The sequence below is a fragment of the Mus caroli genome, unplaced genomic scaffold, assembly GCF_978045245.1.
Source record: "Mus caroli unplaced genomic scaffold, Mus_caroli_1 scaffold_7, whole genome shotgun sequence".
Taxonomy (NCBI): Eukaryota; Metazoa; Chordata; class Mammalia; order Rodentia; family Muridae; genus Mus; species Mus caroli.
Window position 1 is genome coordinate 55,470,541 of NW_028227262.1, and position 26,580 is coordinate 55,497,120.

The 26,580-nt window shown below is 42.0% G+C and overlaps 1 long non-coding RNA gene across 6 annotated transcripts in view; it reads right to left on the reverse strand.

The window, feature by feature from the left end:
* The window catches only part of LOC115031311 (uncharacterized), a 395,022-nt gene that overhangs the window by 31,432 nt on the left and 337,010 nt on the right, over positions 1-26,580 (reverse strand). The gene's annotated exons all lie outside the window — the stretch shown is intronic.

Below are 26,580 nucleotides of genomic sequence, written 5' to 3' on the forward strand. Positions count from 1 at the left end.
ATTTCTGTAAGGTCATTTTTGCAGGGGCAGGGAATTCAGCCAGTTTGATGAGAGCCCCCATACTCTTTTTGTTTCAGCTTTATCAGGCTTGCCACTAGTAAGACAAAGTGGCCGTGGCTTTCCCATACTATCTGATGGATGGGAGGAGGGATTTTTTGGCTTTTTTTTTTGGTATCACATCTTCAAAGAAGGTTATCAGGGAAAACATACATCCCAAACAGCAGGAAGATTTCACAGAAGCAATTTGCTGCAGGATGTTTTCAGAGTTCAGTAAGAGTGTCCCACCATAACTCCATCCTATTTTCATTCTATGGAAGGCACAATATGTATTGCTCAGTTCTGAAACAACACATATTCTATTTAAATTAGCTCTCTCCAAATTCAGGGACTACTATGAGTCAGCCCACCTGCTTTCCAGTGTCTCTCTTTCTAATTACAAGCCTCCACTGAAACTTCCTGTGTTGACTCACCAGCTCCTTTCCCACCCAGCTATCCTGTCCTCTCTTCAGGCTTTGTTTATCCTGAGGATTAACTGTGGTAGTCCCCCAAAATGCCAATACTCTGCAAATCATCCCAGACATAGAAGGTATAAGAAGCCCCTACCTGCTTCACACACGGGAAGAGTTACTGAAAACACCCCTTCCCACTTTTTGCCTTTATTTTGTATTGCCTTACATTCCTTATGTGCCATAAAGTACACTGTTAATTCTGTACATTTGTGACATGCTTTGCCTTTAGAAGTGCTGGCCTAGAGGTGAAGCCACTCTCTCTAGGGTCAAGAGGATCCATCACATGGTGAAAACCCTCATACATAGCTTACCCGTTGGGTAATTCCACCCAAGGAGTTAACAGGAGTGTAAAAGGTGACCCCACTTCATCTGATGAAAGCACCTGTGCTGACCAAGCGGTTCCTTCTGCTGGCTCACTGCTTGTTGTCTGCCTGTGCCAGGTGCCCACTGTGAAGGGAGGCTCAAGCCCTGGGGCTGCTATCTTCTGCCCACTTCACCTGAAACTGTTTGCAGAGGATCAATGCTTTGTCACCAGAATGCCCACCTCTTTGCTAACGCATGTCAAGTACATTTCATTTTTCCTCTCTTGGTCTCTGTTAGAGACAGAAAACCAGAGAGAGGGGGTTGGAGGGAGGAACAGTCTATTCTCTGGGATAGCTGGAGGATTTTTTCACCAGCTAGAGTCAAGATTGTTTATCTGTCTGTCTCTGTCTGTCTGTCTCTGTGTGTGCTCGTGTGTGTTTGTGTGTACAGCACCCAGGCATGTGTGTGCAGGCATACTTTTGTGGGAGTAAGAAGGCAATCGTGTCAATCACTCACTGTTCCTCAGACGCTGTTCAGTTGTTCACCTTGATTTTTTTTTCTTTTGTTTGTTTGAGACAAGGTTTCTCACTGCCTAGTAACTTTCCAAGCAGGTTAGTCTGACCTACAGTGTGAAGGACACTTTGTTTTGAGGCGAGCCCCTCACATTTGCCCCTGTGTCACACCTTGTGTACCTCCAAGCCCACAGCTGGATCTGATTTTTCAATGCCAGAGCTGCAAATGCTGGAGACAAACACAGCCAGGTGGGTGGCCACTGGCAGGGAAAAGCCATCCTCAGATGAACTTGTGGGTATTGGGAGGACTCCAGGTGTTTTCCAAATTTACTTTTTTAAACTCTGCCTCGTGTCCCACTTTTACATCTCTAGGCACTTTTGTCACTATTGTTTCCAATTAAATAGTTTGTCTTCTTTCCATTTCCTTCAAAAGTTATCCATACCCATTGCTCTGAATTAATCTACAAACGATCAAAACAAAACAAAACCCAGAGCCACCAATAACACCATCACGTAAATAGAATCCACCATGCGTAAGTGTTCCTTAGTTACTTTAAAGCACAGAAACATCTGTGCATAATGTATTGTAAACATCCCCCACTTGCTTATGCATCTTGACTCTCTTTAGAGGCAGAGGAATGCTCTTTGGTTCCATCAAATCAAGAATCTGGGTTCTGCTCTGTGGCTCTGTGTGTTGTGATATAGTTGACTCACACTCTGGTAACATGGCAGGCAGTGGTCTATTGCCTTGGGTTTTCCTCCCACAACAAGACAAGGTTATAGTTAATATCCCTATAACAAAATCTTTACACTCACACCCCCAGGTTTGTTCTGTGTTTTTATTTCCTTTAAAAATCGAAAACATGGAATGTTATCGTTTGACTCTGATGTGTCTCCCACGGGCTGCTGTTTTAAACGTGTCTTCCTTAGTAAGCAGCAAGTTAGAGGTATGTGGTTCCTTCAGCAGGGGCTGACTTGTTGAAGCAGGTTACTAGGAGTGGGCCTTCAAAGTTCTGGAACTTTCCAGCTTGACCATAGTGTCAGTAGTATCTGACAAACAATCCTGCTGCTGTGAACTCTGCCGTACATTTCCTGCTATGTTGGACTAAGACCCTCTTGAACCAACAGGCCAGATTTAACCTTCCTTCCAAACTTGTCAAGTACTGTAGATCCCAGTGATGCAACACACAAGACCCAGTGATAGTACATGGTCAATTTAGCATACCTTATGTTTCATGTGCATTTTAACACACCTCATCTCACATGACAGGCCATGGTCAAAGTGCACACACACTGTCTTGTGTGCCAGTGCTTTGCTTCTGTCTGGAATATGGTCAGTCTTGTGTGGCGAGCTATAGAACTTCCAGAAAGCTTTGGGTTTTGACACTTGGCAAACAGACTTTGGATTTGCAGATTTTGGATGCTCTGTGTGTGTAAGGATGCCCCATTATTGTATTCACATCGTCTGTGCTTTTCCTATCCAGCTGTCATTACCTCAGTCAAACAGTAAGCATCCATAACTCTACAGGGTGATATATACAACATATAAGGTAATAGATGATGTAAAGTAATACAGCCTCTGTGTTGAATTCATTCCACTGGCCCATTGGCCTACTTCGGCCCCACAGTTAGCTCTACCTTAGTGTTGCTATCTGGTAAGGCATGTCTTCTCGCCTCAGTGTCTTATTTGCCCTTTGTAAATCTCTACATACATTGGAACTAGCTAACTAAAAATTAGAGGGTGGGATTTCATTGGAAGAGAAGTTGTATTTTAAACATTATGATGGCCTCTAATCCATGAGCATTTTAGTAATCTTAATAACTGTTAATTAGATTTTTGTAAGTTATTCATACATCTTTATCTCTTATGTTGATTTATCCTTACATATTTTTCATGCTATCTTCTTAAATTTTCATTTTTGATCTCTAGTTTATCACAGAACTGTAGGATTTATAGACTGATTTTATACCCAGCAAGTTTATGTAAGTAGGAAAATCAAAATAAAATAGAAATATTTTAGATTTATGAACATAAAGTCATCATCTTAAAATGGAGATTCTTTTTTCCCCTTTCTAATGTTTATGCCCTTTATTTTTGGTCATTTCATACATGGTACTCTTTGTTTTTCTTCCTATAACTGTGATAAACAGCATGAACAAAAACAACTTGGGGAGGAAAGGGTTATTTGGCTTCCTCTTCCAGATAACAGTCCACCATTGAGGAAAGCCAAGGTAGGAACTCACGTGGGGCGGGAACTTGGAAGTAGGAACTGAAGCAGAGACCATGGAAGAATGATGCTTGGTGTCTTGCTCAGTTTGTTTTTTGTATACACCTTCTCAGGGGTGGTACTGTCTCCAGTGATCCCTCCCACATCAATAATTAATAAGAAAATATCCTCACAGACTTGCCTACAGGAAATCTGTTGGAAATATATTCTCAATTGAGATTCTCTCTTCAAAGATTATTCTACTTTTATCAAGTAGACAAAACTATCCTGCACATTGATTATTTCACTGATTGGGACTTTGGAAATGGTATTGGAGTGGGCACACCTATTTTACCATATTTAATTAATTAAAGTAAGTCAGTAGGCCAGCCCAGAGTCAGTAGAGAGGGTGTCAAGTAAAAAAAAAATTATGATGCTGGATTTTTATCTTTGAAGCATTTATACATGAATCATCATGTATTAATGTGGCTAATAGAAAATATATTATAAACAGTTTTATCCGCAAATAACCATCTGTTCCTACAATAACTGCAATAAACTCGACTTTGTCATGAGGAATCACCATCTGTGTGGGTGGTGTGTTTGTGTGAGTGTGTGTTTGTGTGAATGCACATGTTATGCACGTGCATGTAGAAACTGTCAAGATTGCCTGTTGCTCAGTGAGCCCCGGGGGAATGCCTGTCTCTGTCTCCCCAACCCTGGAGCTACAAGTGTGCACCGCCACAGCCTACATCTTTGTACAGTTTCTGAGGATCAAACACAGATCTTCATGTATAAGCAACAAGCACTTTCCTAACTTTGTTATGCCCACGTCATAATGAATTCTTTGTAAGTCTCATTTTTTTATTGGCTTATTTGTAATTTTCCTTCTGTAATCCATTTTTTTTTGAATGGTGAGGTACTTTTGCCTTGAAAAGAATTCAGTATCACCCATATATGCTCGTAGCTGATGCACTACATTCTCTCCCCACCAGATGTGCATCCGAAGACTGGAATTCCTTGATCTTTCTTTCAGTCCCATTGAGCTAGTGCTCTCAGCCTGGCAGCACTGTGAACTCTATGATTTCACTCCGTGAGTCATCCTGTTCCTTGTGGATGGTGCCACCTTCACACAAAAGCATTCGTCACACCCATCACTGCCAATGAAATGAATGTTCCAGAAAGCCCCCTCTTCCATACAACATCATAATAGCTTCACTGGAAGGATGGTGACAGCAACTTCCTTATGCGGCTCAACAAACACAGAGTGACTCAGTGCCTCCCACAGGGAAGGGGATGTTCCTTTTCAGTGAGTCCTGTGGTCTCTCTCTTTTCTTTCACTCAGTTATTTGCTGATCATGACTTCTATTAATTTCATGAAAAGATCAGAATGCCATCATGAGGTGATTAGGATACCATTTGGTTATTGCCACAATAGATGCTATTTAAGATATTATAATTTAACATATGCTGAACACTGTGCTTTGCATGTGACGGTGGACTAGATGCTCACAAAGCTGGAGCATCATTACTCCATTTGCAAGGTGACTAACTCTGTTCTGGACAGGTTTACGTCAACTTGACACAAAATAAAGTCATCTGAGAGGAGGGAATCTCAATTTAAAAAAAAAAAAATGCTTCCAGAAGATCAGGTTGTAGGCAAGCCTGTAGGTTTTTTTGTTTTGTTTTTTGTTTTTTTAAATTAGTGATTGACTGGAAGAGGGCCCAGCACTTTGTGGATGGTGCCATCCCTGGGCTGGTGGTCCTGGATTCTATAAGAAAGCAAGAAAGCAGCCTGAGCAAGCCATGAGGAACAATTTAGTAAGCAGCACTCCGCCAAGGCCTCTGCATCCATTCCTGCCTCTAGGATCCTACTCTGAGTTTCTGCCCTGGTGTCCTTTGATGATTGTCTTAGTGAGTGTTCTTTTGCTGTGCAAAGACACCATGTCTACAGGAACTCTTCTACAGGAAAGAATTTCACTCGGGCTTACTTACATGTTTTATTGTTAACATGTCAGCAAGCTTGGTGGTGTACAGGCAGATATAGTGCTGGAGAGGTAGCATCAAGACCACCTCTAGGGATGTGTTTCTTACAACAAGGCCACACCTCCTCTAACAAGGCCACTGTCAGTAGTGCCACTTCTTAATGACCAAGCATTCAAATATAGGAGCCTATGGGGGCCATTTCTGTTCAAACCACCACAATGGTCAACTGTGATATGGAAGTGTAATCTAAATAAACCCTTTCCTTCCCAACTTAGTTTTTGGTCATGGTTTTATTGCAGCAATAGAAACCCTAACTAAGATACTCTTGTCAGCAGAGCACTGGAACTGCTTCGAACAGAAAGATGAACAGAAAGTGATGTTGAATGTATTAAGCCTTAATAGACTTAAATTTCTATTTCCTCTCTCTTAGGGTGAGACTAGCTTTTAAGTGGGAAGTTCAACAACTCAGAGTATCCCATGCTTTGGGAAAACCCACATTAGCTGCAAAGAATAGAAAGACCTAACTAACCACCATTCACTATGAGCCAGCCCAGCCTAGGGACCAGGCATTCTCGTAGAGAAGCCCTCAGATGGACTTTACTGCCATCTGACTAAGTCCTGGGAAAGCCTCAAATACCAATGATCCTTCCTGGTCTCGAAATCACTGAGCAAGCTCTTAATAAAGGTCTTCCTTAAGCAACTATAGGCAGACTTAACAGGAGGCAAAATAAGGTTCCATTTTATTTAATTTTGACTAAATCTCTTGGAGGCAGAGACTACCACTGTGCTTGCTTATTTGACAGATCAAGAAAGAGAGGTCGAATGTTTGCTCAAGTCTGAGGTAGAAAAGTAGAGCAGAGTAGAAAGCTGCCTCCAAGACTTCACTACCTCATGTGCTCAGGTCAGTGTACATGTGCTGATCTTTTTTTCTTAGAATGAAATTCCTATGTTCTGTTATCATTGGACTCTTTCAGCCTAATAAATAGAAACAGTAGAAATGAATTTCTGGGTGTCTGTGAATGAAGTTGGTTGGTTGAACAAAACTAATTCATGTCTAATCTGAAATTTTGTCCAGAGAGGGCAAGGAAGGTCTTTGCCCATTCAGAGGTTCAGGATGCAGGAGGGAAGGTTCTTGGGCCACACTAGTCTCCTGTGTTCCCTGTATGTTTTGCTGAAGACTTTAATCTTTCCATAGTCTATGGAATTTGATCCTTAAGATAAGCATCAGCAATCAGCTCTCTTTAGATCAGATATTTGGGGGACTTTTTTTGTGACAAGCATTGGCTAGTGGCTCTAGAATTTGACTGGATTCCTTGAATAAAGAAATTTACCGCAGGTAGGGATTGAGGGTGTGGAGATAAGGCTCAGACAAGAGGATCTCTGCTACTCTCTGACAAGCCAGACTAGCCTTATTGGCAAGTTTCAGGTCAGTGAGAGACCACTTCTTAAAAACATGGACAATACCTGAGAAATAATACAAGAGTTTGTTCTTTGACTGCCACAATGCACATACACACACATACAAATGCACACATGCACACACCTGAAGAAACTGCACGAAATGATGTCTTTGGTTTCAGTAACTCCTGAATATTCACTTTCAACTATGATGGTTAAAACAATCAGGGAAATCTTTAACTAATCTGGACACCTGGAATGTGTCCCAAAAAATCACATCAGGATTGCTGGGGGATTCAGTACTTTCTTGTACAACCCCCAGGTGATTCCAATATATGGGTGAGCTTAAGGGCTGATTCTGTTTTGCTAGCATATAACTTCCCACCCTCACCCACTTTCTTCTTTCCCTTTTCATTTGGTTCCAGAACTTTATTCATTTATCACCTGTCTATTCAGACATATAATGGTTACTGACTGGACAGGTAGCCTATACCAATTTGGTGCCAATTGATATCTGCTGACACAGAGCATGCACAAGAAGAATCTAACTTGTTTATGGACATAGGCAAGCTGGATTTTGGTTGTATTGTACTTGAGGTGTTAATATTCGTAGAACAGAGATGCTTGAGATACGAGCTGAAGGTAAGTGTGGATGATACACCCCATACAACTCCACCCCTTCCCAAGGCAATTCTTATGTGTCCCCAAGGAAAACTATCAATTCTGCCTCCCTCTATAAAACTCAAGTGAGATATAAAATTGGAAAGCACTGTTTTCAAATATGGGCCACTAATTATGGGAATGCCATGGTCTTTTGTCAGATGTTTTCCCAGGGTAAAGCTTATTTGAAAAGTTATATCTTACCATATCTTTTTTTCATGACTTATAAAGACTGACCCAATATGGTCCCTGACTCTTGCCAGGGCCTCATTTGTTTCCATGATGTCTCTGCTTCACTTTTCTCTAGCTATCATGAGGTTTTGAATACACAAGTTTCCCTCCTTCTTTCCTCTTACTTCTTTATTTTTGGGGAGAGAGAGAAAAAGAAAGAGAGAATGATGATGTATTCATGTATGCATGTTCATGTGTACAAAGTATGTGGTATATTTATACCAATGCACACATACATGCTGCAAAGGTCAGACACTGGTATTCAATGTCTTCTTCACTCACTATCCATCTTGTATATTGAGACAGTTGTCCTCAGTTCAACCCAGAGCTCACCAATTCTAGCTATCTAGTTTTCCCCCCTCAGCCTCCTAAGTTCTGGGTTACAGGTGGGCTACCACACCTACCCAGCTTTTACATAGGTGCTGGGGATATGCACTCTAGTCCTTATATTTTTCATAGTGTTCATCTTACCCCATGAGCCATCACTCCAGGCCAACATTTGCTTTTGATCTTCCCACAAACTTTCCCAGATGCCTCTGGCTCAAACTCAAGAATGAACCTAAAAGAGAACTATCATCTTCTCAAAACGGCTGTGTCTGCATACAGCAGTCACACTTGACTTCCATTTTTAAAAGCATCTATTTGTCTCTAATGCTTTTTAAAAAACTGTCCTACTGTTGCCTCTATAAAGTCATGACTTTAGAAAAACTCTAATTCCTGGAAATGGGGTAGTACATAGGTGTCCAGTCAACGGCACCCCAGAAGCTCCCCTGCTGATGTACTCCGGTTCATCCCAGTTCAGAGACATCACTGCCTGTTCCTAAAACTGGATGCATCTTTTCCTGATTCTCATGTAGCTTCCTTATGAAGCACATTCTAAGAGACTATAACAATGGACTAACAAGGCAATGCTAATCACTAAAGATGCCCCCTGAATTCTTAGTCTAGGTGTATAACTGGACTGATAATGTTGATCTTAGGCATCAAATTCCCATTGCTTGGTGGGACTGTTTTGTTTTGTAAGGGAAAAGGACACAGAGCTTTCACTGAAAGGCAAACCAGGGGTAGTATATAAGCCAAATTCAGAATTTTCCACATTAGTGTCTTTCTTGGATATTACTTGTTAAAATAGGATAGGAAAGTAACTTAGCAGTCCTCTTGGGAACAGAAAGTTTTGCCATTTTAAAGGTCGCATCTGTACCCCAAGGGAGGTGTATAGAAAATAGAAGCAGGTTCCTTCCTTAAGCTCATGATCTGAATGCTTTGACGGCCACACTAACAATGCTGATGGACAATGCAGAACAACAGAGGTTGGCTGAGAAGAAAAAGCAAAGCAGAGAAATCTTCGCTTCGAAGGGAATCTAACTGTAATCCCAATTTCTAAAACTGATCAAAGCATAGGAGCTCTGTTTGAAGTGGGTTTGTAGCCCGGAGGCTCAGCTCTGTCAGGTAGCCTTACACAATCCCTATCCCCTGGAGGCCCTGGAGGACTGAAGCCTAGTGCTTTGGAAAGCATTATCCTGGATACTCCATTTTCAGGGTGGTGACAGATCTCGCCTAGCTAAGAAAACCTGTTAGAGGAAACTTGGAGCTAATGAGTGACAGACACGGCAGGAGTCTGCTTTTTTTTTTTTTTTTTGTCTCATCGTTGCCTGTGACGCTGGACTGGATCCCTTCTGAAGGCATTTCAGTGTGCAGAAGCATCATCTGAAGCCTTGATACCATGCTGATCTCCCTTGGGAGGATCTGAGATATGCTTCCAGATCTGCATTTCTCTCTGTCTGTCAAGGGCAGCCACCGTTTAGGCTCGCATATTGAGACAACAAACAAAGAGGAAGAGGAAAAAATCAAATTGGGAATGACTCTGCATTTTAAAACCTCAAAGCCCACTCCCAGTGACATACCTCCTCCACCAAGGCCATGCCTCCTAATCCTTCCCAGAAAGTTCTACCAGTTGGAGACTAAGCATTTAAACACTTGAACCTATGAAAGTCCTTCTCATTCTGACCACCACATTCCATTTCCTGGCCTCCACTGGGTTGTGGCCATCATGGGAGTTGGGAGGTGGCTGCTTTGAGATTTCAAAGGCCTATGTCACTTCCATTTATCTTTCATTCCTGCCTTCTTCCTATGGATCAAGATGTAGCTTTCAGCTATTGCTCTAGCACCTCGCCTGCCTTACTACTGCCAGGTTGCCCACCTATGGTGGTCATGAACTCACTCTCTGAGACTACACATCCCCATAAACTCTTTCTTCTATCAACTGCCCTGGTCACAGTGCTTTGTCACAGACACAGAAAAGTAACTGAGACAGAAGTTTGTACCAAGGAGTAGCCTATTCCTGTGACAGGCCTTACACTGTGGTATTTGGGAGGAATGTGGAAGGCCTTGGGGCTGGGAAAGCAGTTGACTCTAATCACGGCTTAATTGGTCATCATGATAGGAGCTTGGAAGATGATTGTACTAAGAGCAATACGGGCTATGGATGTCCAGCCTAAGAGGTTTCAGAAGGAAATGATATTAATAATGGGAGCTAGAGATCACTGTGATACTTTGACAACAGATGTGCCTGCTTTTTTCCTCATCTAAAGAATCTGCCTGAAGCTAAATTGGAGAGTTTTGGATTGATTTCACTGGCAGAGGAGATTTCAAGATATCCTAATAATAACTTTGTCATTTGGTTATTAGTAATCACTCTTATGAAGATCTACAACAAAAAAGAGCAAGCAGGGCAAGAGCAAATGTAAGTGTACAGTTTAAGAGGAAAATGGGGCACAGGGATATTCAATGTTGGCAAGAAGGCTTATGCTGAAGGCAACGAGAAGCTTGACATGAAGTGAAATAAAGGGAGTGGTACCCTTAGGGCAATGCCCCATCTGGCTGAACTCCCAACTTGTCAAAAGAAAATGCCTAAGGAGATCTCTTACTAAAGCAACAACAAACCAAATCTTATGCAAATATAATCCAAGGAGGGGCCCAAACAGGCCTTGGAACATAATAGTTGGCCTCTGGTTTAATGTCAGGAAGGACAGTGAGAAAAGGAGCTTTGGAGTCCTCCACTGGGGTCAAGGAAAGCCATTGTGGCAGAGGAGTCCCTGCAAATAGGTCCAGAGGAACTATTGCATGAAGCTTTGATTGTCAAAGTAAAGCCTAGATTGTGTTGATGTTGTAGATGCCATAGTGGCTCTGAGGATCGCTACAGACAGGGAGTGGAACCAGCCTAAGAGAAAGAAGTGTGTCATAGTCAGCAAAGCTGTAAGAAAAGACCCATCCAAGTCTTTAGCATCCAACACAGAGCTACAGGATTTAGAGTTTTTCCTGCTGGACTTCACTCTTGCTTTGGACCAGTATTTCCTCACCATTCCCCCTTTCCTCCTTTATGAAATGGTAACATATATTTTGTGTCATTATAGGGTGGAAGTATTTACAGGTGGTTACAATTAAGAGTCTTGAAGTCTCAGAAGAGACTTTGAACTTTTACACTCTGTTGAGACTGTGAAAAACTATTGGGACTTTTGAAGTTGGACTAAATGTATTTTTGCATTATGATGTGGCCATGACATATGTGGGTCAGGTGGTGGAATGTGGAAATTTAAGTAAAATGATCTCCGTAGGCTCATAGATCTGAGTTCTTGGTCACAGTGCTGGAACTGTGTGAGAAGGTTGAAGAAGTGTGGCTTTGTTGGAGGAGGTGTGTGGCTGGGGATGGATTTCGAGGTTGCAAAGGTCCATACCCTCTTTGCTTCCTTCTTGTGGAAAATAAGCAAACTCTCAGTAACTGTCCCAGCCCCACGCCTGTCTGCCTGTTGCCATGCCTCCCTACCACAATGGCCATGGGCTCTAAGCTTTGGATCTCTGAGCCTCCAAACAGAATGCTTTCTTTTATGGTGTTTTGGTTATGGTTACTTAGTTACTAGTAAAGTAACTAAGACAGGGACTTACCTTCTACCTTTAGGGACCAAGCAAGAGCAAGGGCAATAGTAAGTCTGTAATGTTTTGGGAGTCTCTTGGACAGAGCTGATTTTTGTCCTTACACACACAGATCAGTGTAGTCGTCACCCTCCATCAAGGAAGCTTCCTTTTGAAACAGATAGAAACCATTACAGAAAACAACAACCAACAAAACTTTGAAGTTATGAAGCTCAATCCCAGTGGATCCACCAGCAAAGCAATTCCTGCACCTAAGGCTCAGGGATCATTGTGAAAGAGAGGTTAGAAAGAGTGTTTAAGAACCAGAAGAATAGCAAGTCTGCTGTGAGTTCCTGTCTCTTAGGAATGTCAGAAGCTACACCCATAAAGTCTCATTAACACGACTGCCTAACAGGAGCTAAACACGTACAACAACTATTAAACATGTTAACGTGTATGAAGGTGGAGGTGGGAGGGATAGCTCGGGAGTCCTCAACACTGCACCAAGAACTACAGGTACTCAAGGAATTCAGAGAATCGGAGAAATAATATTCCCTAAGGACAAGCATACTAATTGATTATCCAATTCCAATGGTCAGTCCTGAAAACATACATACAAGTAGCATTGTATAGACTGAACAGACTATGCACATGCATTTAGGAATATGTATACATATGTGTATCTAAGAAGAAGTAATGAAAAATAGGCCATACGTTTGAAAAGGAGTAAGGAGGGATATGTGTGTGTCTAAGGAGTGAGAGTGTCAGAGGGAAGAACTGGAATGGGGAAATGATTTAATATTGTAAGCTTAAGAAACAAAACAAAATAAAACAAAACACAACATTCTCAATTTTTTTAAAAAAAGAAATCAGGAAGACAATTAAAAAAAACTCCAGGGCAGCTGAAGAACATGCTGACAATAAGCCCAAATTTCCTTCTCCTGGTGAGATAGCTAAGGTCCCAGTGCATGGACAATTGTGCCAAATTCCCCTCACTTGACTTGCCACACTCTAATTTCTCCTGGGACACCACAGACTTCCTTGTCCATGCTTCTGTGTCTGGGATCAGAGACTCTCTGTCCCTGTGGCCTTCTGCTGTACTGCCAAGGCCTAGCACAATGTCTGGTACTGGTCAAGTATTAGGGAAACAGGACTGTTTCATCTGTATGCTGAGTCTGTGCTTAAACAATTATTCATAAGCTTCTTATTAATACTATCAAGTTAGAGAAAGGAACACAGATAGCCCAGAAGTGTCAGAGTTCTCTGGGAGCCTAAGAAGGGCTGGGGAATGGCTCAGTTTGGTGAAGGGCTTGTCTTGTAAGCATAAGGATCTGCATTTGATCCTTAGGATACTTGTAACTCAAGCTCAGTCTGGTAGTGTATGCTTGTAATCCCAGTACCAGGAAGGTGGAAACAGATGGACCCTGGGCTTGCTAGCTAATCAGTTCGCTCAACTTTACAAATTCCAGGTTGGTGAGAGAGGAGGATGGCTGGAAAAAGTTGACATCTGACATTGTCCTCTGGCCTCTCCATACATATGTACGTACATACATGTACACATGCACACAAACATACGTGCATACACACCCACACACAAAGAGTAGAAATGCAGTAGGCATTAACAACGGTGGCCTGTGGATAGTGGAGGAAATTAATTGGAATCTGGTGCTGACTCCCCATTTATTCAGGCAAAAATCTAAATAATTTTGCTTAATAGCTTTGAGTTTCAGTTTTCTCATGAATGAATTTGAGACACCAAAACATGAGATGCCAGGAGACGTAGAAGCCCTGTCGATGGCAAACTCGAGACAAATGATTGTCTGTGAGTTCAGCCCACATTGGGAGTCCCTTTTAAGGGTTGCAAGTGGATTAGCTTGGAACCTCTTGTGTCCTAGGTTTATGTAACAGGAAAGGAGTGGACAAACTTGGTTCTGCACAGCTTCCAGATAAACTTTTCTATAAGGTATATGATGCCACCACTGTAAGACCATAAGTTTATGGAGATACTAAGGAATGGAGTTGCTGGATGGGTTACATATAGAGACAGTCAAGGGGTGGCAAAGAGTAGGAGGTGTAAGCTGAATTCTCCTTGGGTGTCTTTCTGCAAGGTCCAAATATTGGCAGTCCAGCTTAGACTGTGCTGCAGATAATTGGTACAAGGGTTTCTGGGGCAATGTGCTTCAATCATCAGCCAGACGTTGTAGGCAGGTTATTTTTAGCCTGATTACTAAAGGGAAGAATGTGACTTTGAAAGGCATGCTTCAAGAGTTCTCTAGGGTAGCCAAGTTTGTGTGATCATTACTACCAGGAAGTGTGTTTTCTCAAGTGTTCCAGGTTTCTGGGGATAGTCGTGATTTTCAAACACTCGATCCCTTGTTGTGCGAGTAAAATTCTGTTTGTCTAACCAGATATGTTGAGCTTGTGGGGAAGTACTTGAGGAAGCATGAGGAGCTTAGACCAACACAGATATCACATTAAAGAGTCTTGGTGTGCTCAGGCAAACGTAGTACATATTATACGTTGGCATGACTTCCTCTGTTCCTCAGTTATGAGTCAGAGTTGAGTTTTGTTTTGGTTTTTAGTTGTAAGTGATAGAAACTGATTCAAACCAGCTTACACAGAAGGGAATTTACCAGATTTGTAACTGAAAAGTCCTGAGGATTCATGGCACGCTGGCAGGCTGCAGATTCTCAAACAATGACCTGGTTATGCCCCCTCTGCTTTCCTTCTTGCCTCCTGCACAGTGTGTGAGTCTTACTCTCTTGGGTTGACTCATCTTTGAAATGTCCCCAGCAGACCTTGGCATATCCTACTAGTTTAGCCTCCATACAGGAAAGAAGTCATTTATTAATCAATTTCATCAAAATCTCTGGCTCAGCCTGGATTATTCCTTGTACTTTTTCATCAGTCAAAGAACTGTGAGAACCATGTGAGCTGGAAGCCACATCCCACTTCCCACCATCAGAGATGCTGAGCTTTGGATGTGTTATGATTTGAAGGTGAAGTGCACCTTACAGGCTCGTGAGTTTGAATACTTGTTTCCAGCAGGTGCCATTGTCCTGGGTAGTTGTCGAACTGTTACAGCCTAGGACATATGAGGCAAATATGGGCAAGTAAGGTCGAGCTTTGAAAGTTAGAGGCCATTTCTTGCTTTCAGTGCCATCTCTGCTTCCTGATTTGCCAAGATGGAAACAAACAAAGCTACAAGTCTCCCCACTGCCCCTCACTGCTTGGATAGTTAAACCCACTGAGGTCATGAGACAAAATAAATTCCTCCTTCTTTAAGTTGCTTGAGCTGGGTGCTCTGTCACAGTAAAGAGAAAATAAAACACCCAGAGAGGACGGCATGGTCACTGGGAAGGGCAACAGGAAGTCTCCTCTTCCCTCTTCCTTAGGAGTCAGAATTTCCCATTGCCTCTCTATGGCTTGTTTTCCTAGGGTAAAATTCCCTCCCACTCCACAGTGATCTATCCTCAAGAGATTTGCCTCTTGCCCACTGATGATATGCCTCTGGCAGCTATCTGTCTGGAGATCTGAAACCCTGAGAGGTCTGTGTTCTGGCTGCTGACTTTCTCCATGTGAGCGAATGTTCCTGGAGATTTTCTTCCCAACACATGGGCTTCCTTTTGTCCCCTTAGTCCCCATGAAGGTCTGTCAGAAAACTCCTGCAGTCCCTTCACAGTTGGAGAAAGAAGGATGATGCTTGCAGTTGTGGGCTGCCGGGCAGTGCTGCTTCTGGGGTTTCCTAGGAGACGCCTGCTTCTGTGTGTCATCTACATAGCATCATCAGCGACAGAATGGGTGCACAGCTTATCTTAGCCAGAGTTCCCAGAATGATCTACCCATGGCGAATCTGTAAAGTGCATTTAGAGAACTAATTACTTAGGCATTTTCAAATGAGACTCATTGTCCTTATGTGGAACAGTTTACTTTATTTGGATTGACATGGTATGTGATTTTTAAAACATAAAACACCTTAGCATATTAATGTTCATGGGACGGCAAAAGGAAGAACTCCATTTGTCCAGTATTTACCTGAGGATCTGACGATTTTGAAAGGGTCTAGGAGACAAACCAGGAACACTTCAATACAATGTACATGTTTATTTAATACAGTGAATTAGCCCTCCTGGAGGGCTGGCTGTAAAGAAACAACTTTGGAGGCTGAACAGATGACTCGGAAATGTAAAGCATTTTCTGCCCTTGTAAGAGACTCAAGTTCAATTCCCAGCACCCAGGCAGCTCAGAAAACTGTAACTTCAGTGCCATGTGATCTGATGTCCAATTTTGGCCTCTGCAGGCACCCATACACTTGTACATATGCACATAGAGACATATATATATATATATATATATATATATATATATATATATATATATTAAAAATAGTAATAAATAAAATGAAAGCTTTTTTTCCCCATTCTATAGACCAACCTGGCCTTGAACTCACAGAGATCCACCTGCCTCTGCCTCCGCCTCCGCCTCCTCCTCCGCCTCCGCCTCCGCCTCCGCCTCTGCCTCAAGTTCTGCAATTAAAAGGCACATATCACCATTACCTGGTGGAAGCTTTTTGAAAAGTGCCAAAAACTCTGCATCACTTGCTATCTGTCAGAGAGCAAATAGAACCCACTCACTAACTCTAATTCTTGGAAGGAAAAATACTATTATTATTTCCACTTCTTTGTAAGAACAACACTGCACAGAACCTTCAGGGTATTGATGTCTGCACCCAGGGTTCTAACACACTAGAAATATGAGGGATTTTTTGCTACCTAGTAGCTATTTTTTAATTTTTTTCATTAAGTATTGAAGACCTTTGCAGTGCCAGAAATTAGATGTGTGTGATACACTGAAAATTTTTGAAAAACAACTTCCAGATAGTACCAAATAGAGATGAAAAGCAACGATACCTAAAACCTGTGGATGCTTTCTGATATGTCGTTTATGAAGTGTTTAGAGGTTCCATTCTCTGACCCACGCACAGCTTCCTGAGTTAGAAACTACCCCTACTTTAGAGTAAGGGACAAGGTTCATAGAGGTTACTTACTCATGAGAATCTATAAAGCCAGTGGTGGAGCTGTGAATTGAACCCACCAAGCTACAACCTTTGCCTTTGATGTCTTGTGTTATGACAACCAACCAGATCCTGTCATCTTCTAGCTGAGTTCAATCACACCCTCTTGGGATCCAATTAGTTTGTGTATATATGCATGCATGTGCATGTATGTTAGCTTGTGTATATATGTGTATATATGCATGCATGTTAGTTTGTGTGCATATGTGTGCATGTGCGTGCATGTTAGTTTTTGTATATATGTGTGCATGTGCATGCATATTAGTTTGTGTGAATATACATGCATGTTAGTTTTGTGTATAAATATGCATGTGCATGCATGTTAGTTTATGTGCATATGTGTGCATGTGCATGTGCATGCATGTTAGATTGTGTGTATATGTGTACATGTGCATGCATGTTAGATTGTGTGCATATGCGTGCATGTTAGTTTCATGTATAAATGTGCATGTGCATGCATGTGAGCATGGTTATAGAGGACAGAGGTCAGCCTCAGGTGTTACTCCTCAGATGCCAGCCAACTTTTCAGGGTCAGGGGCAGAGTATCTCAGTGGCCTGCAATTCTTCAATTTAAGTAGGCTAGCTAGCCAGAGCGCCAGGGATCGTCTGTCCCTACCTCCCTGGCACTGACATTACAAGTGTGTGCCACCTACCATGCTTTTTCATGTGGTATGTGGGGATCTGAACTCAGATCCTCATGTTTATTAAATAAGAACTAACTGAGCCACTTCTCTAGCTCCTAATCTACCAGGGATTAGTAAGCAAACAATATTATTTCCTGCTTTCCCCAGCCTAGGCTCTGACTTTTGTTCCTCCTGCCTCTGCCTCCTGACAAACGAGATGTACACTTGTGGATCGTCACACCTTATTTTGAAGTTCTGTTTTCTAAGTCCTATTCAAACGTCCCAGGATGGTGTTTCATAGTAAAATTCAGCTGCAAAAGGGAAAAGAACTGGAGAAAGATATGTGTTTCTGAGGACAGTGGCTGTGCTGTGTTTCTCCTCCATCCCACGTCTTTCCCAGCAGGTCTGTGCTGGATGTAAGATGCAGGCAGGCATTCATTGTGATTGCATACACATACTCTGGCATACTCTGGCATACTCTGGCAACATGCATGTAAAGAAGATCCAGGGCTTCTGAGGTCGAGGGAAGGTGGAACCACCGTGGAGATGGGGTTGTCAGATGCACTCATGCTAGCCAGTAAAGGGATCTTCCAGCAGCTGCTTAAGGAAGGCATGTGCTACACCAAAGGAATATGATATTTATAAGACCATTTATTTCTTTGAGAGCAACTTCAATTGCAAATTTTCAACGATTGTCACCTAACAGATACAGAAACTGTGCCCAATCCGGTTTCCAGGATTGGCTTGGGTGCTCCCTGGTCTCCAGAGCTCCTTTCTGTGTACTGTGTTTGTTAGTTGATAATCTCCCATGCACTCATTGTCTCCATTATCACAACATGGCGGCTGTTACTCCAAATGACGTCAAGGTAGAAAGTAGGCAACAGAATGCTGGTAAAAAAAGCAATCTTCCTTATGACGGTACTCTCTTTCTATCAGTGAAGGAAACAATTTTATCCAAACTTTCCTAGAAGACTTCACATCACCTTGTCCCACCATGACGCAAACCTTCAAAGAAGGAGGGGAAGGAAATGAGTGCCTAGCTTCTTCTTAGCTTCACTGGGAGAGCTGAGCAGGGAGACACAATGGCTGCCTTAGCCAACCACTAGTTTCTGCTACCGAGTATAGCAGTGTGACATGTTGGAAGAATCTTCAACCACATAACTAATGTAACTGTAAGAGAACAGGGACCACCTGCTCAATGCCATGGACCCAGCTAGTTTTGTGTTGTTAATCATGTAGAAGCAGGAAACAAGTAGAAGACTGAGCAGAGCATGCTTATCACTCAGGCTTGAAACTCGAACCAAGGATGTTAATAGGTTGAAATCTGGAGGGCTGACATCTAACTCCCACAAGAGTTAGAATAAGATGTGATTTAAAAATTATAATATGGGACTGGATAACATATTCTACTGCTCACTTCCAGGAGTTTTCTTTAAACTAGTCAGCTGTTGGCCTGAATTAACTTTCAAAGCTTCATCTTAGTTATGACTTACAAGCTACGGAAATCTCACTGCAGTTGGTGAATCTCACAGAAAAAGTAAATGGTGGGGCTCCTCAATAGGGATGATCAAGAGTTTCAAGTCTTCGAGAGAAGTGCTCTGTGGCTAGCACACAGCCATGTGCAATGGCCCGGTTCCAAGACTGATAGAGGGCTTTTGTTTTGCTGCTGGAACCTAGATGTGGGAGGGTGGAAGATTACTGTGGAGAGGTGATGGAGGTAGAATCAGCTCCTCGGAGCTACCATATGGTGGCCAAGAGGTCCTCTGATGTCTTTTCTCAGACGTTTTTGATGTCACCGTGGTAATGGTTAACATAGGCTTGGCTAATTTGCAAAAGGGAAATTATAAATGCCTTTTTTTAAAAAAATAGTGAAACATAGTGATTCATGATGCCTGTTTTCCCTTCCATGAACACACTGTGTGACTGGGAAAACGCAGCCACCTTATGTCTCCTGAGGTTTAAGATGAAGCTCCTATACTTCTTGAAAGCAGTTGTGTACTCGGCTGCCCTCCCCAAGCCAGTCGTAGGCAAGGTGAACATTTTATGAGAGGTTAGGTAAGGTTCTGAACACCGAGTGGGGCTCTCCCAGCTTGTCACATTTGTGTTTATCTGCTAAGATATGAATGTGCACGAGGAAAAGCTTTGATCTTAGAATTGCTTGCACCGGGACTTCTTATCTAGAAACAAGCTTGAATCATGAGGAGCCCTGTCTGAAGAAAAAAAAATATTTATGAAAATAACTACATTGTTTGGCCAAGTAGGCTGAAGGCTCTCATCACAGAACTGTCAATCTTAGAATATGCTTTAGGAGGCAGAGAAGATAACTCACATGCAGGGAGTTAATTACTTGAAGAAAGATTTCCATTTGTCTAGGATGCATGGGGATCATTTGTTTAGTTTTTCTTTCTTCCTTCCTTCCTTTCTTTCTTTCTTTTTTTTTTTTAATTTGGAATACTTTCTTTCTTTCTGATTTATTATTTAATCTGTAAGGAACATCTTAGCTATCACAATGAAATCTTATTTAATTTTGTTTCTAATGACCTGATATATTGAAATTTGTGAGTGAATTTGATGAAGTTTGGGGGGGGGGGAATTATTCCACCTCTTTACAGGTAATGGTGATGTGTTGAATCACTGGGCTCTTGGGCATCAGCTGGGTGCTTCTGTGCTCTTCCATGGCTTCCTGTCATATGAATGACCCAGGGGAAACCTCACTTTTAGAGGCTTGGTGCTGTAAGACATATGTTGGGAAAGAAAGTTCTTTGTGGGGAAAACACTGTAGCATTCACACACTTAGTACCCAGCTGGGAAGGGAGAGCAGCTGGGAATCAATGGAGTGGTTGATTCCTGCCCAGATCCACTGGAGAAGAGGAAGTGGGTCCTTTCTAATGTTTGACACACAAAAGCACATTGCTTCCTAGTAGATATTCCACAGAAAAAGCAAAATCCAAACAAACAGCATCATTTTTCTCTAGCCTACATACAATGCAAGTGAGATTCCAACTATGCAAATGGTGGGAGGAAACAAAGGCTTTCTTACTGCCCCAGTCAGTGGCCACTGTCCACAATACGAGCACTGAACTCAGAAGGACTGAGCCACATCCATTGCTGCATCTTCCTGGCCTCTGGGATTTGGACTTCAGTCCATGTCTGCTGTTGCTGCTATTGCTATGTTGCTTGGGGTGGGGATGTTGAGCCTAGGGCTGTACTTGTGGTAGGCAAACACTCATCCCCTCAGTCTGAGCTTTTCTTGGTGTTTGCTGTATGTGGTGTCTTAGGGTTTTCATTGCTGTGAATAGACACCATGACCAAGGCAACTCTTATAAAGGAAAACATTTAATTGGGGCTAGTTTGTGGGTTCTGAGGTTCAGTTTATTATCATCATCATGAGAAGCATAGTAGTAGACAGGCAGGAATTGTATTAGAGGACCTGAGAGTTCCAAAGGCAAACAGGAGAAGACTATCTTCCAGGCAGCTAGGAAGAAGGTCTCAAAACCCACCCTCACAGTGGCATACTATTTCCAAGACCACACCCACTCCAACAAGGTCACCCCTCCTAATTGTGCTACTCCCTGGGCCAAGCATATTCACACCACCACATTCCACTCCCTGACCCTCATAGACTTGTTCAAACATGTAAGTTTATGGGAGCCATATCTACAAAATACATTAATCCAACTTCAAAAGTCTATAACAGTCCCAACAATGTTAAAAGTCCAATGTTCAAAATCTCTTATGAGATTCATCTAATCACTTAACTGTAATCCCCTAAAAATCAAAATTGAAAAGCAGATCATATACCTCTAACATCAAAAGATATATATGACCATTCTGAAACATCATAGTAAGGTAATACTGGACCAAACAAGACCAAAATTCAATGGGACAAACTCCAAACTCTGTATATCCATGTCTATTGTCCAATTCCTTTCTCCTTTGCTGACTGCAGCACAATTCTCTTTGGCTGTTAGCAGCTTAACTCAGCAGGTATCCCAGGGCTCTGGCATAATAAACATTTTGGAGTCTCTAAAGCAACTTCAATGTTACAGCTTCTTGCTACAATTTCTGAGATTCCCACATGATCTTCTGGACTCCTCCAAAGGGCTTGGGTCACTTCTCCAGGTCTGCCCTCTGTAGTACTCTAGGCTCTGGTTGATTCCACTACACTGCTGCTAATGTTCTTGATGGTCATCCCATAGTACTGACATCTCCAATTTGCTTGGGTCTTCCACTGCAACTAAGCCTTACTAATAGTCTCTCATAGGCTCCCTTCATTGTAGCAAGCCTCAACTTTTTGCGTGGCCCCTTCAGTCCTGGACCATCAACTACAACTGAGGCTGTACCTTCACCAATGGCCTTCCATGGCCTTTTATGGTGCCAAGCCTCAGCTGCTCTCCTTGACCCCTTCATACCTTCAAACTCAGTACCACCTGGGTGATTCTTACACATTACCAAGTTCATCTGCAGTATGAGGTACAACCTTGGCTATCTCTGGAACATAGCTTCTTTGTGCATTCAGAAAACTCTTTGCATAAGATTTCACTTCAGTGATGCTGGTCTCTTCTTAATCACCACTAATTTTCTTAGCTCCAGCTAAAAAATTGTCCCAGAAGTTCCTTCTATTCTTGACTTTAAAGCCGGGGCCACATGGCTGAAGCTGCTGAGTTTTTCTGCTAGCTGGGGTTGGATCATGGTCCCCTTGTTCTATTAGATTATCACCAGCTTTCTATTTTCCAACTCTTTCACTGCCTATGTTTGACTGTTCTAAAACTTGCTCTGTAGATTGACCTTGAACTCAGCGGTCTACATGGCTCTGTATCCTGAATGCTGGGATTAAAAGCGCCTCTCACCATGCCTAGACTTAAGTATTTCTTCACCTAGAATTTGCTCTGTCCCAGGCTGGTCTTGAACTCAGAAATCTGCCTGACCTTACGCTCCTGGGATTAAAGGTGTATACCACCATGCCTGGGCCTAACGTTTTCATGGCTCCTAAGCCTCACGATCCAGAACAAAACCCTATGCCTTCTAGTCTCAAGACCTGGATCGCAAGTGTGCCCTCCATTTCTGTACTGTAGTTCATTCCAGACTAAAAAGAGAAAAAAAAAAAAAAAGGAAAAAGAAAAGAAAACAACAACCAAGTCATAATAATAAATAGATATAACTATTCCTTGTTCAATGGCAAATGCATAAGCAATTAGCTTAGCTGGGTGGGATCTTGCCCTAAGTCCCCATTCATTCTCTTAATATGTTTATCTTTTCAAACACAGGATTTAGCTCTATTGCACTTCCTGGTACTCTTTTATTCTTTGAACTATACATTTTGTATTTTTCCTTTCTAAGCTTACTATACTTGATCAAAATGTTCATAGTGAGACTAAACCAGAGAACAAAGTCTCTGTTGGGTTTTTTTTTTTTTTTTTTTGAGACTTCCTTTGTCAATGCAATTAATATAAATCTCTTTACCTTGGGCTCATGTAGATTCTTCAGACAAGGGCAAAAAGCAGCCACATTCTTCACCAAAATACTATGAAAACAGTGTCTAGGCCACATACTGAAGTTCTTCTCCATTGAAACCGCTTGAGCTATGTCTGCACAATTCAAATCACCCTCAGCACCAATTTCTTCCATATTCCAACTAGGAGAGCCCATTAATTCCCACTTAAAGCATTCCACTGATTCCCAAATCCAAAGACCCACAATCCACATATTCCAAACAAAAACATGGTCAGGCCTGTCATAGCAACCAATACTCTAGTCCCTGGTACCAACTTCTGTCTTAACTAGGCTTTTTGTTGCTATGAAGAAACACCCATGACCAAGGCAACTCTTATTTCATTGGGGCTGGATTACAGGTTCAGAGGTTCAGTCCATTATCAAGGTGAGAAGCATGGCAGTGTCCAGTGTCCATATATGTGTGAGTGCACATTTGTGGAGGTGCCTATGCCGATGTGTGCATTCAGTGGTCTGAAGCTTTATTGCTCTCCACTTTATTCACTGAGGCAGGGTCTCTCAATTGAACTTGAGGCTCATGATAAGGCTACTCTTGCTAGCTAGCTTGCTCCAAGGATCTCCTTCTGAGTGCTGAACTTCTAAGCATGGTTCCACACCCACCCAACACTTATGTGGGTGCTAACACATGTCAGTCCCCATGCTTGCTCAGCAAGTGCTTTATGCACTGAGTCATCTACTCAGGCTCCTCACCTGTCTGATTTTTATCTTCTATATCTTCATTGCTCTTATTTTATGTGTGTACATGTGTGGGTGAATGGGTGGGTGCACGTTCATGTGGAGGCTAGACATCAACATCAATTTTCTTCTTCAATTGCTTCTCCGCTTTATTTTTTAAGAGTATCTCATTGAATCTGGAGCTCACCAATTGGCTAGACCAGCCTGCCAGAAAGCCCCAGGCATCCGTCTGTCTCCACATCCTCAGAGCTGGGATTCCAAACCCAGCCCCAAACCACCAAGCCCAGCATTTTAGAAGACATTAGAAGACAGCACTTAGAAGCCCAGCATTTGGAAGACAGAAACTCAGGTTCTCATACTTGGGTGGCAAGCATTTTACCAGCTGTGCCAAATCCTAAGCTCCTGTGCCACATCACAGCACAATGTGATTGCTCTTCTATGAAGAAATAGTGTTCTTCATCTAGACAATGTAACTTTATGTCAATTTATCTAAGGCTTGTTTTTGTCTATCTTCTGGTTTAGGTGCATGTGAGATTGCATTTGGCTAACCAGATCCTCCTGCAGCCTAGTTTGAAGCCATGCAGCTTCAGACACAGGTCCTCTGTCTTCCCATCACACCAACCCCTTGACCAAGGACCTTCTTTGAGTTAGGTTACATGCTAACATCTTCATTTCTTCATTAGACAGGGATATTGATCACCTGCCTTTGTGTCTCTTCTGCTCTAAGGACTTTAACAAGCACTCTCTCCCAAAGAAACATAGGATATTCATTGACCATGTAAACCCCTATAGAGGACTATTTAGGGCACTGTTGAAGGGTAAAAGGGTTGGCTTTGCTAGAGCCATATAAAGGAGAGAAAACTTGATCTTACCTGCTACAATAGTGCCAGGAGGAAGACTGTTTAGAAAACTGGGGGTAGAGAATATGAGATAAAAAGTGGGGTGTGGAGGATGGAAATAGATGTGTAGCTCTATCTTTGGCACTGAGCTCATTGAAGTTGTATGTGACCATCAAGCAATCAAAAACAATAGGATTTCAAATGGCTTGGACTTCCCTGTCTACTATGACAGTCAGTAGCCAGATATTATTTAAACTTATTAAGTAAAATGAGATGAAATGAAAAATCTAGTCTGTAGGATCTACTAAGTGCCACATGTCAAGTACTTAGTAGCCACTGGGCACTAGAGACAGTGCAGAAGAGCAGCCCAAGGAGAGCATTTCTGAGTTCTCAGAACATATCTGGGACAGCACTGCTCCTCTGTTTTTGATTCTAGAAGCATTAACTGACCAGTGTCTTTGTTCTTGGCACTGCACAGAGGAGGTTTTCACAGCATAAGCTCTCCAGCAGAGCAGTCCTGGCAATCACAGCATGACCATGGGCAAACCACTTATCCACTCTGGAATTTACTCTTATCAGCTCTTAAATCAGGAGAAATTTATGCAGTCTAGGGAGTTGTTACAGATTAAATGGATGTGTTTGTCTAATGTGCCTGTTTACATATTTACATGTTTATGAATATATTCATGTGAATATATTTTATGCATTCATGTGTGTATACACATAGATATTCATATGAGCCTTAGCACAGTTTCTGAATGGATTCACTGAAGGCAGAATGTCTTATCACTTGTTGATGTTTATTACAGAGTAATATTGAAAACCACAGTGGCTCCTGCTGCCCTGTTTATCACCCAGGGAGAACTGCATAAACCCAATCATTAAGCAAATTGATAATTGTATATTAAGGCAAGCATGGAGAACATGATTGGAATTGTAGTGTTCAGGAGGCTTAGACAGAGGACTAGTCATGTATCTGAGGCAATCGTAGACTACATAAGTTTTAGGTCAGCCTGAGCCATGGATGGGAAGATCATAGACCCTGGAGGGAACACACTGTTGTTTTGTTAAATGATCATGCTGTGAAACTGCCTTCAAAGTATTTGTGTTACTATGTGTAGATTTGTGCTGCTCTCAATTTTGATCATAAAACCTTCTGTTTGCAGTGAGTAGTGGTTAGCACAGAGACTCATAACTAGTCAAAATGGCTGTTATAAATACCTCTCAGCACTCAGTTACAAATGGATCAATCATAAATCACCCAAAGCTCTAGGAACTTCACAGAAGGAGAAGGAGAAGAAGGAGAGAGAGGAGGAGGAGGAGGGAGAAGAGGAGGAAGGAGAGGAGGAGGAGGAGGAGAGAACTAAGCAGATAGAACTATTAAATGCTCTCTTTTGATATGACCATCAAGTCAAAGCAGCTGTGAATGCTTGCATAAAACCTGAACATGATCAAGCCAGTTCAACTTCCAGCATGGTTGGGGGAGGGGCTCCTGAGGCCCCACCCATATCAGAAGAGGTATTGGCACTCTATAGCTACTGTAGGAAGTAGAGTCACTCTTCTTTGAATATATGGCTGCTGGCAGGTTGTTTGTGCCTTGGTGAATAAACACACACATTCATGCAGACACTGACTAGACTTAGGGGATTATTAATTAAAGAAAAAAAAGTTTGAAAAGGACATGAAGTTGGGAGAGAAATGGGATGGAAAGAGCTGGGGATAGTTGCAGGGAGGTAGTGGTGGATGGATGTAGTTTATATACATTGTATCAATATATGAAGCTTTCAAAGAATAAAAAAAAAATTTTAAACATCAAAACCAGAATATGACCCAGCATTTTCCCTCCTATTTCGATATCCAAGGGAAATGAAAGCATTTGCTTGCATAGAAATTTATACAAGAACGTTTATAACATTATTTACTAATCATAGCTCAGAGGCAAAAAGACCAATGCTTGCATCTATCAACAAGTAAACAGATAAGCAAGTTTTGCTATGAACACAAAGTGAAATATTATATATCCACAAAAAGGGATGGAGTACTTATGGATGAAACTTGAAAATACTCTAGTGAAAAACAGACATAAATCACATACTGCATGAATTTTTATTTAAATCATCTAGAATAGATACATCATTGAGGC